General features: G+C 45.7%; 1 long non-coding RNA gene across 1 annotated transcript in view; it reads left to right on the top strand.

Annotated features, from left to right (window-relative positions):
- LOC119243683 (uncharacterized) overlaps positions 1–17,308 on the top strand; it is a 58,180-nt gene that overhangs the window by 30,401 nt on the left and 10,471 nt on the right. The window contains exons 4-5 of the long non-coding RNA XR_008551578.1: positions 13,927–14,041; positions 16,438–16,614. This is a non-coding gene — a long non-coding RNA (uncharacterized LOC119243683). The remainder of the gene's footprint in view (positions 1–13,926; positions 14,042–16,437; positions 16,615–17,308) is intronic.

The following is a 17,308-nucleotide window of genomic DNA, read 5'->3' as shown; positions in this document are numbered from 1 at the left end:
GTTTTTCACAATTGAATATGATATTAGCTGTGGATTTGTTATCCATGCCACTTGTTATGTTGAGGTTTGTTCCTTCTATCCCCAGTTTTTAGGAGATTTTGACATAAATGGATGTTGGATCTTATCCAATGCTTTCTCTGCATCTGCTGATATGATCATGTGATTTTTAGCTTTCCTTTTGTGGATGGGGTGAAATGCATTGATTTGCCAATGGTGAATCATTCTTTCATCTCTGAAGTAATTCCCACTTAGTCATTATGTATGATCCAATGCTTGATTTCACTCAAGTAGGATATAGAGAAACAACACACAAGAACAAACAAAACTAGACCAAAACAAACAGTAGAAATCTGACTGTAGAATTGAAGCTACCAGAGAGGAAGCGGGAGGAAGCAAAGCAAGGAAGGGGCTCAGTGAGTCCTGGTGGAGGATGATGGGTGCCGTGGTAGAGGTGTGGTGAGGAGGTATGAACCTGTACCTCTAAATCACATACAGTATCGCAAACCAATATTGCCTCAATAAGAAAATAATAAATTAAAACAAGTTCCACGTGGCCATAACTAAGTATGCATAGGTAATAGGTCTCAGGTCTCCTAGTTATCACACCACGCCTGTGCTCCTGGGATCCCATCGGGTCGCAGTAACATTTGTTTCTAGCATTATAAAGGCTTCAGGTGTACAGCATCTGTGTTACTACCTTATGTTTGTCTCCAAAAAGAAAAATGGAGAAATAAAGGAAGAAAGGGAAAGAAAGAAAAGAAAAAAATTAAAGGAGTAGAAACAGGAAGGGAGGGATGTGAGCATCCTGCAGTCAGCATTACTGTGATTCCCTGACAACAGTCTCAACTCTGTCTGAGGTGAAGAGGTGCCACTTAATGTTTGCTCTGCCTGAGACCCTATTATAAAAATAAAACCTGCACCAACCCCAAACCCCCAATATTTCATGAAATCTATTCGTGATTGCAAAACATACTCAAGCAATCTTTTCTGAAGTATTCGAAGAAAACAGTGGCAGGAAAATGAAACAACAAATATTTCTTGCAATGTACAACAACCAAAAATACGCTAGCAACTTTAACAGTACTAAATACTGAGCTTGCAAGCATCATCATGTCTGGTTTTTTTAACCACACTTTTACATTGTTTTAACTTTTCATTAATAACAAAATACCATAGAATGACATACTATAGTAACTGGAATTGCAGGAAAACATGTAATCATGTAGGAGTGCAAGTATTTATTACTAGGTTGCCCAGATACAATTTTAAGATTAAATGAGCCTCAGAGAATAAATAGCATTTAGGACAGCTAGCAAAGCTTTATGAAGTGCATTGCGTCACTTCTCCTTAAATTAGTTGTGATGGATGTTTACTGCTAAGTGCACCACTTGGTTCCACCATTTTAATTACTTTACAGCTATTATAGTGACAGTTTGATCCATACATTCAAGCCAAAGATCCAATTTGCAATTAGGTCCTGAGATATTAACTATGGCTCATTAGTTAAACAAATCACTATAAAGATGTGCAGCTATTTCAGAGTCTGAAATCTCTCTGTCCTTGTCAGAATGTTCCCACTGTTACTTTCACAGATAAATTCATAAACAGATAAGATACTGCTACCATTAGGTGAAAACTGATCAAACGGCCCATACCAAGGGTTTTTCTACGAGGTTGCAGAATACAGTGGAAAAATAAGACACTAATTATAGAAGTCATTGAAATTCTACTTCTGAAGGATAGTTAGTAACACTTTGATCCCATTTTTGCTACAAGTATACATTTACAACATATATACACATAATACATATACCAGTGTGTGCTTGTACACACATGTGTTTGCACGCTTCTATCTGGAAGATATATGCAGTATACTTCTCTGGTTACTGCAGTCAGTCGGGATTTTTTTTTCTGTATTTTTCAAATATTCTGAAAGGAACATACAACAGTTTTTTCCGGGGGTAAGAGCAGGGTCGGTCTTTAAATAACACAGTTAAACCTCCCCACACTGTGAACATGTGATACAATAGAGAATTCTCACCGGCATGGAACCACCTTTGATTCCACCAGTGGCATTTTCTTAATGAATTACTTGTAAAACTTGATTGTAAAATTTCAATTTTATGCTGTGTACCCTGGGACTTAAGGTTTCTTCTGCACTAATTGTATAACTTTGTTCAAGACATGGAGTTTCTCTTAGGTTTTTCTGTCAAAGTCATACAGTTGTGATGCCATATCCTGTTCACTGAAGAGAGATGTGTTTAAATGTCCATTAGCCAGCACCTTCTGTGGAACTCTTGATTCTAAGAATTAGTAAGAGTTTTAAATTACGTTCTGGGGAGTGGGCTGTTGTTTGATGTGAAGTTGGCTGAGATCATTAAATTAAGCCAGCTGTGTGTGCCTTGTCCTGGATTAATCTCTGGGGCAATAACACTTTACTCTCTTTAAAGCTTCCATGTCACTAAACATAGATTATTATCTCATTTGACTCTCAGCATAACATTGTGAGATAATTATATGGGTTATTTAATTTGCACTAAGATGATTATTCCCATTTTCCAGATGGGAAAACTGATCCATTAAACAATCAAGTTAAAGGAGGAAAAACCTAACCATTTTTATGGGCAAGTCCTCATGGTTGCAATTTTTGGGCATTTCTGTCCAAGCAAAAAGGTAGCCTCAACTTGAGCCCAAAGCCTAGAGGAGAAATTGCTGCCTGTGAATGCTGCCCCCGTGCTGACAGGTAAGGAAGGCCCCTTTCCCTCACCTATAAGATGGTGTGAACTGCTGGGGCCAGTAGGATAATCAACAGGTTCAGGAAAAATTTCACTTAACCTACAGAATGTTGGCTAACATGAGATTTTACATCTAAAGTCCAGATTTCCAGGGTCTGTTAGAGTCAGAAAATTGTCCACTCCGGACCAGCTTCATGCATGGCAGCCACCACCCAGTTGGATCATGGCGCCCCTATGCCAGGGCACACACTTTCCATTGTCCACCCCAGTCCTCACACCCGCGCCTCCTCGTTTACGTGCACGGCTGGTGCGAGTCCTGTGAGTCTCCCGGTGGTGACCTCCGTTGAACATCACCTGTTTCAGCTGCTCCGTCCACTCGCCGGCTGTGCCCAACGTGCTTTCATTCCTCAAAGCTTGAAAGGAAGGGTGACCTGAGCAGAGCCAGGACACTGGGCCAGTCTCACCTGCGTGAGCAGACAGACATGTGAGCACATTGTTCCTGCACAGGACCCAGGCTTGACCTCTTTTCTCGCCTCGTTCAGCCCCGAGGGTCTCTGACTTGGCCTCAGGACTTCAGATATCTGCATGCTGGCATGGATCTCTAGTCTGGTCCTGAATTCCTGTCTCAGTAGCCAAATGCCTGATCAGCCACGTCTCTTGGGAATCTAATGCCATTTGAACTCCGTGTGCCCATGGCAAGACTGTTCTCTTTGCCTATATTGCCACTGTCTTTCATTCTCAAAGACTGACAACCACCCTCCTTACTGAGGCCAACCCCTCGCAGTCACCTTCATTCTTCCCTTCCGCAGCCATTCCAGCAGCAGCTTGTGTGGGCACAGGGCAGGGCCAGCAACTTCATGACAGGACTCGGCTGGGGCGCAGGAGCATAGGCACGAATGGGAAATAGCGGGGAACTTGGTGGGCACCACGTAACTCAGTGGCACTGAGCGGTGGGGAGGGAGAAGCTGGAGAGGGCTGTAGAGCGGGCAGAGGTCCTGGAAGACCTTCCCCCATCTGCTCTGTCCCCACACGGGGCTCTCATCGGAGCCGTGGGGCAGGAAGGGCTTTGTGTCATGCTCCAGGTGAAGCTTCACTAGAACCTGAAGCAGCAATAATATGGATTTAAATTCAGAGCATTGAAGATTGATCATAAGAGAGAAAAGGAAATAATGAAACTGATGACTGCAGGAGAACTAGGTTAGGGAGGAAGGTAAAAGTTCAGTGTCCGAAATGTTCAGCGGGTTAACCCAGGCAGCTTCCACGCAGGGGACTCAGCGCCGTGCGTCTAGAGCTTGGAGACAGGGGCTGGAGATGTAGCTTTGAGAATTGCCAGCAAGTGGGTGGCAATTCGCTAAGTCACTGTGTCCTTCGCTAAGTCACTTAGCCTCTCTCTGCCTCAGTTTCCTAATCTGTAAAGTGGAACTTGTCATACCTACTTTGTACAGTTGTTTTGAAAGTCACTTAAGAAAATAATTGTTCTTCACATGCATGTGGTAATATGTTAGAGTGTTTAAAAGTAAATTTTCAGTATCACCTTTGAAGACCACAATAGAGAAGTGGTTATTAGCCTTTGGGGAAGACAGTGCCTCGAGCACCTGCTACAAAGCTGTGGACTTAATCACTAGAAAATTACATATAACCAAGCACCAAACTTCGGTTCACAAACCTGAGTCTGTGAACCCCGGCAGAACCAGGGCTTAAAAATTCCTATTGTAGAGTGAGAAGAGGGGAACTATGAGAATCAAAAAGGGTAGTCACCTGGCAAATAGGCCAGGTCTGTTTGGTGAAGATTGGTCTCCGGTGACTTTCACGGGTGAGTCAAGCTGCTTGTTGGGGAGGAAACCGGGAGTAATTGGATTCAGGAGCAACAAGTATTGAGAAAGTGGAGACAGGGAAAAAAAAAAAAGCGGGACAACGATGGAGTGCGAGTTGAAGGGAGATCAGGTCAAACAAGACGGTATATTTTGTCTTGTTTCTTGGTCGTGAGAATTTGCTTTTCTTGTCCTTGGCTAGCTTTCTGTGTACCAGTTTGTTTTTGAAGGATGAGAAAAACTTTAGTGGATTCTGATCTCAGAGTCAAGAGAAAGTTTGAGGTAGGCGTTACGGAGCAGAGTGGGAAAGGCTGGGGAAGCAGCCTTGCAGGGGTGGGAAGGGAGGGACAGGCCCTGGCGTAGGCTGGAGAGGAAGGGGCTCCGTCCTCGGAGAGTGGGAGAGGCAGGGGAGCTTGTGTCTCATCCGTGGGGTAGGGCTGCCTCTGCATGAGGCTCTGCTTTCACCAGGCTCTGCTGAGCACACTGGGAGTTCCATGAGGAGGAGGAAGGAAATTTGAAATGGTGGTGAGAAGATGAAAATTTATATAATCAACTTAAATTCTTTTGCTCTGTGATAAGCTATGAGAACTCATTTCTCATAAGTTTAAAATCTTGATAAGCATTAATACCAGAACACACCAGAGTAATATTTTGACTGTCTTCCTGTTTCACTGGCAACAGGATTTGGATGGAATCATGACTGTACATTCCATTGATAATGTGTTGGGCTCGCAGAACTGCAGGGCCACAGTGGACCATGCGGATGGAGGTGTTCTCTCCGTACGGTGCACAGATCAACCGACAGATGGATGAACAGACAGATACAGGTAGACAACCGTGTGATATAGGGGATCAGAATTTTATTTGATGTTTTAATGTGCTTAGTGCAATGCTTATTTTCACCAGCTGTTATATTTTGAAACACTGGTTTGTTTTATCCACATCTTCCTTGCAAATCATGAGGAAATCAATCTGTTAGAGCCATTTGTTGAGGAATCTGCCTAGTAGGAGAAATGGGATGCATGTCATTTCCCATTGCTGCTGCCACCAGATGTGGAGGACCAGAAGATGACGCCTGAAGTGTGCTCACACAGGAAATCGCAGACGCGTCCACAGTAGCATTTTTATGTCTCTGGACCCAAGCTGAGCGTCACTTCTTTAAGAACCATCTCGGGCAGAATTTCTTACAGGGTGGGCATTTTTTTCCTCACTGGATTTAATGCTTGAACAGAACCTCCTCCCCCTCACACACAAAGAACCTCTGACTAGTTTCACCTGAGTTGTTTTTCTTTTGGACTCTGGGGAATGTGTTGCATATTTCCATGTACTATTTGCACAGTTTACACCTTTTATCCCTGTGTGGAAATTGGTTTAGACTGCAGTTACTATGGACGAAGAGGAGAGAAGAAATGACAGCACAGTCTAGTGTGAACTATATAAAGCCTCAAAATCAGGAATTAAATAAATTAAAATCAGGTTTCTCGTGACTAAGGAAGGTTTAAACAGCAGTCCCCAAAATGTCATACTTTCTTAGAAAATGTAACACTGTTGGCCTGCGGAGGAAAACAGTGCATCTCATATGTAGACGATGGTGGACAGGCGGAGGCAGAGCAAGCTGTGGCTGCGCTGCTCCTGCTCGGGCCGGCACTGCCACCCCGCTGGGCTGCGGTTCCTGAAGCGCCTCTTGGCTCTGCCCTGCGGTTCCGGGGCTGGACGCCAGGTGGCGGAGATGCCTGTTATAGGACGTCCCGAGAACTTTGGCGAGAGTTGGAAATTGTTTACTCACAGCAAAGGCAATTTTTCATCCATTTTTTTTAACAGGTTGGAATAGCTATAATTCAGTTCAAAAGTAAAGAAAATATCGCCGGGTTTTTTAATAATGGATTGATAATTTTTTAATATGGATTGATCTCATCAAAATTGACCCACTTCTCATACGTTAATCATCCTTTAGTTCTCAAATTGAGCAAAATATTAAAATAATGACTTGTTTCCTTTAGTATGCCCTGCTTAGGAGGCAGAGCCCCGCCAGTTTTCACTCTGCTCTGTCAGAGTCCCAGGTCTGCGTGCTCATCTGCGTGCTCATCAGCACGCAGACCCCAAGTGTGTGTGGACCCTGTGTAGTTGCTAATGTGCAGTGCTTGACTTGGCCAAGTCTTGGAGGCAGCAAGGCCAGTGAGCAGTTTATGCTGCTAATTAGCTCAGGTTCATTAGTGTGCTGTCCTGGCAGGTTAAACAGACTTGAGGCGGGTGCTGTGAGCGTCATTCTGCTTCTCGTTACCTGCTCTGAGGACGATGAGGGTCTGTCTTGTTTCTCCTGTCAACCAGGAAGAGACACTATGATGCCCCAAATCACAAATCCGAGATGTTCTAGGAGCTTTCCTTAGCTGCAAACAGTACGTGCCCCCTAATGCTTAGGAACCCAATACAGCAATGATTTTTTTTGTGTGTAGAAATTTGTTTGCCCCATAACATGAATAAAACCCAGATCTTCCCAAATTGTGAAAAGGCCATCACAGGAGAAACAATTACAGGAGCAGGAAACCCACCTGCTGCTGGCAGGTTAATTTCTCCTCCAGGCCTAGCCCGCAGTGGGCTGGCTCGGAGGAAGGGGTCCCCTTATCATCTTGCCAGGCCCCATCTCTGGGCACCAGCTCTCCTTTAACACCAACCAAGAGTGCCCCTGCATCCAGGGTGGCATGTTTTAAGAGAGACCTGACTGAATAAAAGTGAATGCCTATAGGGAGCTTGACGAAACAGAGAATTCCACCTGCTACATCCTGGTGGATGTTGAAAATATTTCACTAGTCGCGGGGATTTTGAGCAGTCACCAAGGGAAAACAGCATGTCCCTGCCTCCTCTTACTCTAGGTCTTGGTGATCTTGAGTCATGGAGGGGCTCTGGTGGGGTTCCCTTGGCCATAACATTGTGAGATGGGGGATATTGAGAGACTTCTATGTTATGGAACTAAAAAGTAGAATAACCCTTCTGTGCAACTCCCCTCTGCCACCCTCCCAAAAAACACAACACTGAGGCCTTCGTCTGGGAGGTGATTAAGCTAAATTGCCTCAAAATGGAGCTCCCACATTGGGTGCAGGGCCCAGAGACTGCGCCAGGAGCGTCAGTTCTCACAAGTAAGGGGCAGGACCAGGCAGCATGCCCCACAAAGACAGAGACCCAGATTCTGCCTCAGTGCAGCCCGGGCCCCAGCATGAGGCCAGGGGAGCCCCAGCAGTGGCCCCTGTCCCTGACTTTAGTGCAAGAGGAAATCGCAGGCCGAGCCTCCTGCTTCGAGTGTGTGGGCGGCCCGGGTGCTGAGAAGCGAGAGCGGCTGTTGGTGGGAATAACACTGGTGAAGCCATTATGGAGAGCCTTCTGGATGCAGTCCAGCCCAGTAGCCACTTCTGGGCATTTGTGAGGAGAATGCACATTTGAAGAGATGCCTTTGTGCTGTGGCAGCACTGTTCACAACAGCCGTGAGTGGGAAACACCCTAAGACCCTGGGGCAGATGAGGAAGGCGTGGTATGTGTACACTGCGGGATGCTGCTCAGCTGTAAAGAGGGAGAAAAGAGAAACTCTGGCCTTCCACAGTGGCACAGAGGGACCTGGGGGACTTATGCTCGGTGAGATAAGCCAGATGGGAAAGACACACCATGTGATCGCATTTGTGTGCGGAAGATAAACAAGTGAACAAACAAAACAAAAACAAAATTTCAGACTATTGAGAACAAAACCAATTCCCTGAAGTGAAGGCCGCGGGGACAGAGGGACAGGGTAAGCAGTGATGGTACGGTGGTGGCTGGAAACGGGACTTACTGAGGGGCTCCGCATGCTATGTCATTTCCTGTGCTTTACACGTGAAACTTGTATAACATTATAAGCCAACCTCACTGCAATAAAATGTTTTGTTTTGTTTTGTTTTGTTGAAAAACAGAAGACAAGGAAAAGAAAGAAGACTATGGGAAGAACAGGGAAAGTGAGCACAGGGCAGACCTGCCCAGATGCCTTGGGTAAAGACGACCCAAGGGTCTGTACCCCGCAGAGTAGACACCCGCAGCTTGTTAGACTGGGCTTTTTGTGGGGAATGCATCAGAATGCAGGAAGATACAGAGTTTTAAAATACCAAGTAGAAGCTGCAAAGCCATGCTTCTGTGCAGATGTGGTTTGCAAACTGCCCCCCTGCCGGGGGCGCCTACACAAAAGATCCCCCTCCACATGAAGGTGCAGAAACCATTGTGCCAGTGACAGAGTCAGACCCTGCACAGGGGATCCTCCCCAGCCAGCGCCCATGACCTTGGAAGCAGCCTTCCTGGAGCTCAGACAGAGGGTGTCTACCTGGGGCTGCCCCAGTGCGGGGCACGGCCGACTCACACCCAGCACCACCTGGGACGAGGGCACGAGGTGTGCGGCGGTGTGCTGCAGAGTGGCAGGTGGTTTTAAGGTGTCCTCACGATGCACACATCTTGCCTGGTCTTAGTCCATCTTTTAGCATATGGGGACCTGCCCTGAAAAGGGCCAGTGAAGGTTCTGTTCCCCACGCCAGCACCATTGAACACACTTTGTTTTCAGGTTTGTGGATTTCTGGTTGTATGTTTTCAATATAGTTTCACAAAGAGGCTCTCGTTCTACATCTTGGAATTAATGCTGCTTGAGCTGAACATGCACACCGGTAGGTGTCCTGAGAGCGTAGCCGAGCCCAGGGCTAACGAGGCTGTTGGACGCCTGTGTCCAAGCCCTGGAAGCAGCCCCCCTCATCCGGGCCTCCCAGAGGGCGTCCTGTGGGTGACTTGGAGCACATCCCCAGCAGGATGCAGGCCCCAACGCCTGGGGAATACCTGAGGAGTGGTTCCCTACTTCTGTGCGTTCTTACACATTCTGTTTGCCTATACAAAATATCAGATGCTGTCTGCGTGCCCCATCAGCACTACAGAAGATAACACCCCACAGCCTGAAATGTCTCTGAGCCGCTCCCCCGTATAATTACAATAATAGATATTGTCACATGTGCAATTATTTTCCAGAAAACAGCTGACGTGCACCACTATGCTTGGCACAAATCCTGGCTGATTTCGTAAGAATGTTTATTCCAGACTGAGATCATCTTTTAAAAAAAGAAAAGAAAAAAGAGAGAGACAGATGGGGTATGCAGGGGCGAGGGGAAGGGTGGAAGGAGGACAGGAGAATGGGTGGGGAGAGGAAAAAGCCAATTTATTTTTCCCCAGTTTTATTGAGAAATAACTCGCTTAGATCATGGTGTGAGGTTAAGGCATACAGCACAGTGTGGCTTATTTACATGTATTGTGAAATGATCACCACAGTAGGTTCAGCTATGCCCCACCCTCCCATGTAGATACAGTGAAAAGAAAATAAAAAAGAAACAAGGAAGACACTTTTCTCCTTGTGATGAGAACTGGGGGTTTGCTCTCCAGGAGCTTCCCTAGCGCCCAGCAGTGTTACCTGCCTGGTGCTCCTTCACCTGTAGCTGCATGACTGCATATTTTGACCATCTGTGGGAAGATTTCTTAACAAATCGAGGGGATTTTAGATTTCAAAATTGCCTTTCCCTATTCTCACCAGAACCTAACCCTATAATAAAATATTATAGAAAGGATATTTTAGTACAAGTAAACTTTTTAAAATTAAAAAAAAGTAGTTCAAAGAATTAGCAATTTATTTTATTTATTTATTTTTAAAGATTTTATTTATACACAGAAGAACTGGGATATAGGTCAGGGGTGTGAGGAGGGGCAGAGGAGAGTATACACCAGAGACAGAGTGGGGAGCCGAATAGGCAGATCTACTGAAATGCACTGCTGAAGGGAGCAGTGGGGAGACAGGAGAGGTCTGCTGTGCCCTGTGGGTCAGCTCCTGAGACTTAATCCCTAGGCCAATGGGGAGGCCTCAGCAATTTATTTTAAAGTCAAAAGATGTTTTGTGGGGCCTCCCTGGTGGCGCAAGGGGTTAAGACACAGCACCATGAAGTTCTCTGCAGCCACTGCAGCAAGAGTTTGATCCCTGGCCAAGGAGGTGACCCACATGACGCAGCAGACCTCCTGTTTCCCGGCTGCTCCCCTCAGCAGTGTATTTCAGTCAATCCACCTGTTCTGCTCCCCACTCTGTCTCTGGTGAATCCTCTCAACCCCCCCACCTCTGGCCTGCACCCCAGTTCTTGTATGCATAAGTAAATAAATCTTTTTTTTTTTAAAAAAAAAAAAAGACATTTATATTTAAACAAATTTTAAAGCTGTAACAATTTCAAAAAAATAACGTGACATCCCTGGTGCCACAGGGGTTAAAGTCTCAACACTATCAAGCTATCACCAGCCACTGCACCCTAAAAGAGAATCTACAATTCATTACTTATTAAAACCTTTAAAAACGAACTCATGTACTCATTCCAGTTCCTCTAGGTATTGCTATTCACATTCGAGCTGACCATCTAAAACACTTCCTTTTTACTGAACTCTAAAATCATAAATTCTTTAAGCTTCCATGTTATCTTGGGAATTTTTTGAAAAGCTGGTTTTGTATTTTCTAACTGTTACCAGGCAATTCCATTCCTGTTTTGTCTTCCAAACTGCAAGCTCCCATGTGCTAATGTGCAATCCCTTTCCCAGGTAATTCTTGGGCTTCCCCAGCAGTTCTACCATTTTTCCATAAGATGTTGTTGACTAAAGCCTCAAAGAATGTCATGTGGTTGTACCTGGAAGAGCTTTGTTGAGGTGCAGGGGAGCCTTGTTTTGTTTTGTTTTAATTTTTTTTATTTATTTTTTTTAATAGAGGCATGTTTTTATTTGTTTGTTTGTTTGTTTTGTTTATACAAGCACTGGGTACAGTCAGAAGCGCGGGAGGGTGAGAGAATTCACCAGAGCCAGAGTGGGGAGCAGAGCAGGCAGAGGGATCGAAGTACACTGCTGAGGGGAGCAGCGGGCGGCAGGAGAGGTCTGCGCGCCATGTGGGACCCTCCTCCGGTGGCCGGGGAGCAGCCGGGGATCAAACCGGCGCCGCAGAGGCCGCGGGCAGCTTCACAACCCAACACTCAACCGCTGCGCCACCGGGGAGGCCCTGTTTTGTTTTCTTGATGCCTCTGCTGATTGACTGTCTGGACCTTCTTGGCAGTGGAGACACATTTTGACTCTTCTTGGAAATCTGTCTCCAGGATAATCATGAAAGGTCTAGAACTGAGGCATAGCAGAAAGAAAACTAGGTTGCAGTGGGCCACTCACACCCAAGTCCTATCTACTTAAAAAATCTTTTTGTTGCGCTAATACTGGTTTGCAACACTGTATGATTTAGAGGTATGGTTCCCAGATGTGTGGTACCACACCACCCCCACAAACAAAGGCACCCATCACTCTCCACCGTAGTTCTCTGGTTCCTTTGTCTCCTTTGTGCCTGACCCTCACCTTCTGGTGGCCTCAGCGCCGCAGTCATATTTTGAGGGTTGTTTTGGTCTGGTCTCTTCCTTTGTTTTGTTTCTTTATAGTCGACGTATGAGTGAATCATGCAGTGTTTAGCATGTTTAGCATAGTCTCCTCCAGTGCTATCCATGTTGTCACAAATAGCAAAATGTGGTCTTTTTATGGCTGAGTAGTATTCCATTGTGCAGATTTACCACATGCTCTTTAGTCACGTTTAGGTTGTTTCCAGAACTTGGATGTTGTAAATACTGCTGCTGTGAACACAGGAGTGCAGATATGTTTTCTTAATTAATATTTTGGGGTAGATACCTATGAGTGGAATTGCTGGATCATACGCCTAATTTATTTTTCATGTTTTGAGACTGTTTTAATGTTTTGAGAAACCTCCATTCTGTTTTCCACAGTGTCCATTCCCACTGCTGTGTGAGAGGGTCCTTTTTCTCTACATCCTCACCAAAACTTGTTTCTGCTGTATTTGATGTGGACTGTTCTCCACCTGTGAAGTGGTATCTCATTTCAGTTTGGATTTCTGTTTCCCAGTAATAAGAGATGAACGATAAACATTTTTTAATGTACCTCTTGGCTGTCTATATATCTTCACTGGGAAAGTGTCTGTTTAGCTTTTCTACCCATGCTTGGAGTGGGTTGTTTGTCATTGTTGAGTTGCAGGAGTCCTTTAAAGATCCTGGATGTTGGTTCCTTGTCAGATGCATGGTTTGCAAATACTTCCTGCTCTATGGTAGGCTGTCTCTTTGTTGTTGTGGTAACTTGGAAGGTTTTTAGTTTGATGTCGTCCATGTGTTTATTTTCACTTTGTTTCCCTGCTGTTGGAGTTGTTGAGTCCCCAAGTACCTCTCTGAGGGTGATGTCCCTTAGTGTGTCACATTCTATGTGTTATGTGGTTTCAGGTCTCACATTTGAATTTTTAATCCCTGAAGAAATTTTTATTTACATTTTGAGATAATTCTTTTGCATGTGGCTGTCCAGTTTTCCCAATACCAAATGTCTCTTTTTGAAGAGACATTTCTATCTTCATCCTGTGCCCTTGAGTCCTTTGCTGAAGCTGGCAATGAGTGTGGGTTAATTTCTGGGCTCACATCCCATTCCATTCCTTTGCAGTTTTCGGAACTGTAATTATAGGGAAATATTTACATATCAACTTTGTCACTCAAACATAGGAATATTGAGCAATTTTATAATGGTGGTTAAGACCAGCCAATATTGGAACCAACTACCTTTATCAAGATTTTATTCTCCCTCAGTGTTACATGGAAGCTTATTTCACCTTCTGTGCTCGAGTTTCCAGTTCTTTAAGTACTAATGGACTAGTAGTGCATTTAAGCATTAAGTGGTTATACTAAATTTGAGATGAGTTATTCAAGTAAAAGCATGAGCGCATACAAAGTATTTCAACATGATAGTCTTCACCATTAGATCACAATGGGGGTGTGAGATTTAAGTCAGAAAAATAACTGGGCCATGGGCGCTGCCTGTAGATGGTCACAGTCACTGAGCACGTGACACACACGTTGCACACGCCCGGCCACACTGGGCAGCAAGTTAACCAGCCCCTGCTCCCATGAATCTCATTAGCATGAGAAAAAGGAACAACAAACCAGTGAGTAAATGCACACGGGAAAGAGGGCATTTAATGGGTACCTGCAACCCTCTCATGGGTCTGCCGCCTCCGAGGAGCTCTCAGTCCTACTGTGCAGAGCCGTCTCTTCCCGTTAACCTGCAGCTCCGATCCACTCTTAGCTAAAATTTGTGTGGTGTCACTTTCTAGGAGACCCACATACCACCACCCGTGGGGCTGTAGACACCCAGAGCACCTCTGACTCATCACAGAACCTGCAGCCTTCCAATAACCAGATCATTTCTATGAAGAGAAAGCCCTGGGGTGAGGCTGCACCTGTGTTTGCAGTTTGCTCACTATGTCTTCTTCCCCTGGATCCCAGATTACACAGGGGCCTCTCCCAGGCCGAAGATGCCAGCTCCAGGCACAGTCGCAGCTGGTGGAGCATGGGCTGCTTCAAATGCCCAAGAGACTTGAGCAGTCTGTGCCACACTTAGGTAAGCACCCCTTAAATGGAAGGTAAAATAGTTAACAACTTCTTTAAGTATTTTCTGTGCTGATAATCTGGGTAACTTTCAGCAAATTACAGCCAAAGTTGTCTTTTTTTTTTTTTTTAAGATTTATTTATTTATTTATACAAGTACTGGGTACAGTCAGAAGCGCGGGAGGGTGAGAGAATCCACCAGAGCCAGAGTGGAGAACACAGCAGCCAGACTGACGAAATGCACTGCTGAGGGAGCAGCGGGCACGGCAGGAGAGGTCTGTCGCGCCATGTGGGACCCTCGCCGGCAGCTGGGGATCGAACCGGCGCTACAGAGTCTGTGGGCAGCTTAGTAGCCCAGTGCTCAGCTGCTGCACCACCAGGGGAGGCCCCAAAGTTGTCTTTCTAATAAAAAGTAAGTTATCGTATTAAGGTGAAAGCTAGTGACAATTCAATTAACCAGTGATTCCACTACCCCACCCCCATAAATTTACACACAGGCAATCTCAGAACAACAAACCAAGGCCGAGGGGCCATGTGACAACTCTCTTGCAGGGTGTCACACTTGGTGGGAGGAAGTCTTCCCTAAGTACAGTGTCCAGTCCAGCAGACAAAGACTGTACAGCGCAGGTCTGAAGGGCAGCCCCGGCTTCACCAGCCACCCTCTCAACCAGCCAGCCAGGAGGGAGTTTCCCTTACAGAAAGTCCCCTGACTCCGGCCCAGGGTAGGAATTCAGCCTCTTAGTGTGAGCAACCTGTAGAAAGAAGAGGGAAACCAAGAAGTGAAGACTGACTTTGCATAGACTTGGTCAGGCAATCATAGGACGTTCTCTTCAGGGGCAGGAGCGCCAAGGAGGGCGGCCCCACCACTCCACGGGAACAACAGTGCCGGCCGGGGAGCTCCGAGTCCGCTTCCCTGGCTTCCCATGCACCTGGGCTGCCTGGGGATCTTACTGAAGTACAGGTTCTGGCCCGGAGGGCTGGTGGAGACCGAAGTCAGCAGTGCTGATGCCCTTCAGACCGGCACTTGTGGGGCCAACCCGTCATGATGGCGTATACACTGTCGGCCTTAAAGGCGACCGTAAATGACTGAAGAATTCAGGCATCTCGACCAATAGAAGGGCCAGGAATTCCTCAGTCAGTCAGCATTAACCGAGCCCCCATGTGCGAGGCGGTGGTGTGGGTTCTGGCCACATGACAGGGCCAGGAGAAGCCTTTGTTTGATACAACTGCTTCTGACTGTGCACCACAGAGCAGAGACACACACGAGAGCTAGAAGACTTTTCATCACAAATAAATGAATGATCTTTCATAATTCAGAAATAACCGTTTTCCTTGTGGTAACTTTTTTCTGACATATTATTTCAGAAATCCTGCCCCTCCGGTTGTTTACATGTTGAAAATAATTGGCAGTTTGATCCCACGAACTAGCATTGCTCTGTCTTGTATGAACTAGTAAGATGACATAAAGGCTTTCATGTGTGTGGCATGGTTCAGCTACCACGTGATGGCAAGTGTTTGTAGAGCGTGGCTGTGAGAATTAAGGCAAATATGTAAGGAAATGTGCCTTAAGGATTTCCATTAATGATGGCTCACTGTAGCCGTGTGCTCCAGATGAAGGCACGGCTTCTGCCTCCAAGTCCACGTATGGTGGAATGAGAGGCCTTGGGCCCCTCTCCGTCTTGCCTATCAGTTAAGTCCCTATTGCCTAGTAAATGGCAAAACAGGTCCACCAACTAGGTTTTTAGATTCTGTCAGGTTGGCACAGCAGGAGGGCAGATCCCCTACCCAAGCTGTTTTGGTTCCCTCTTGAGCAGCCCAGACTGGGTGACCCTAAGGAAGAGGAACGAGCACGTTGTAGGGTGTGTCTGAGGAGATGAGCAGAACCCGCCTGGACCAAGTGCAGGGCTCACTCTGGGTGTCACCTCCTCACAGCGCCAGCAGGGGGCAGCACGGGCACCTCCTGTGGACTGGGGTGGGAAGAGCAGCCTGGGTGTGCAGACAGCCAGGAGGGAACATGGGGGGCACTGGAGATGAGGACAGGGTGGTGGCAGCCTGTTTAGATGGCAAAGGCATGGGAACAATATTACAACATTATTGTGTGTGATCTCATGGGAAGTGAATCTCATGGGAAGTGATCTTATGACACCAACCTGATATTGTGGGATGTTCCTTTAGCGCAAATCTTAGTGACAAGGAGTAACGGAAGGTACCACAGTTTTCAGACGACCGGCAGAGGGACACAGGGGGTACAGAGATTTCAGTTGAGAGACTTGTAACTCAGGTGTTCCTCGGGAGTCCCTGCACTAACAATTTGCCTCACACCTGTTTAGGGAGGGTTTGGCAAGCCCAGATGCCAACCACAGAGTGAGGAAACAGATTTTTCATTTCTGTTCCCTACTCCATTTGCAGTGCCCTGCTCACTGTCACTGCATCACCCCCAGGAAGTCTGCCTTTGCTCCCTGTACGTTTCCCATAAGGAAATCCTGAAGACTGCTGTCGCCATGGGTATGTGCAAACTGTGCAGACACACCTGGCAGAGTGGTCATCGGATGAAGGTTTCTTCCTGAGCAAGGTTTCAGAATGACAGTAAGTCTACAGGAAGACCAGTAGAAATGTGACTGTTCTGGTGCCCCATCCCAGGATCAATTTCTATTTTAAGGTCCCCTTCTTAACATTAACTGTTCTCTCTGTGCTTTTATACAGAAAGATCCGTACCCTCTCTGTCATTGTTTATCATTATGAATAGAGTGACTTAGAAGAAACAAATTCTTTCCTGACTTAAAAGTGTCATGTCTTTATCCTGCACAGCTGTTCTCTTAGGACTTGAGACTATGTGATTGAAGCCTTGTTCTTCTTTCCCTACAGAAATCCACTTCATTGTCAGTGTGTAATATTTTATTATTAGAAACACTGGCATCAAAACTTCAGAGACTGAAATTTACTCTGAGGCAGCATCACCCCTTTTTTTGCATCTCAAGTGAACTAAAAATGGACAGTGAATCATGTGTGGTTTGGAACTCAAATTTCTAAAGAAATTTGGACTCAAATTTCTAAAGAATAGATGTGTTAATTGTTACCTATTATTTCCCAGGGAAAAAAGGCGCAAGTTTCTGACCCAAACTCTTTTTAAAAATCCATAAATTTCCACTTGTTATAAGATTTCAAAGGGGAAGTTTAAAGCTAGAAGAGGTAATTTTTACATGAGAGGTGAAAAATTTTAAAGAATTTAATCAAAACTTTTTACTTTGAGAATTTTAAGAATGTTATTTGGAAATGTCCA

This window comes from Talpa occidentalis, unplaced genomic scaffold (assembly GCF_014898055.3).
Source record: "Talpa occidentalis isolate TD23 unplaced genomic scaffold, MPIMG_talOcc4v2.1 talOcc4.13, whole genome shotgun sequence".
In the NCBI taxonomy this organism is placed as follows: domain Eukaryota; kingdom Metazoa; phylum Chordata; class Mammalia; order Eulipotyphla; family Talpidae; genus Talpa; species Talpa occidentalis.
The sequence above is the reverse complement of the archived record's forward strand: the minus strand, read 5'-3'. Positions and strand labels throughout refer to the sequence as shown.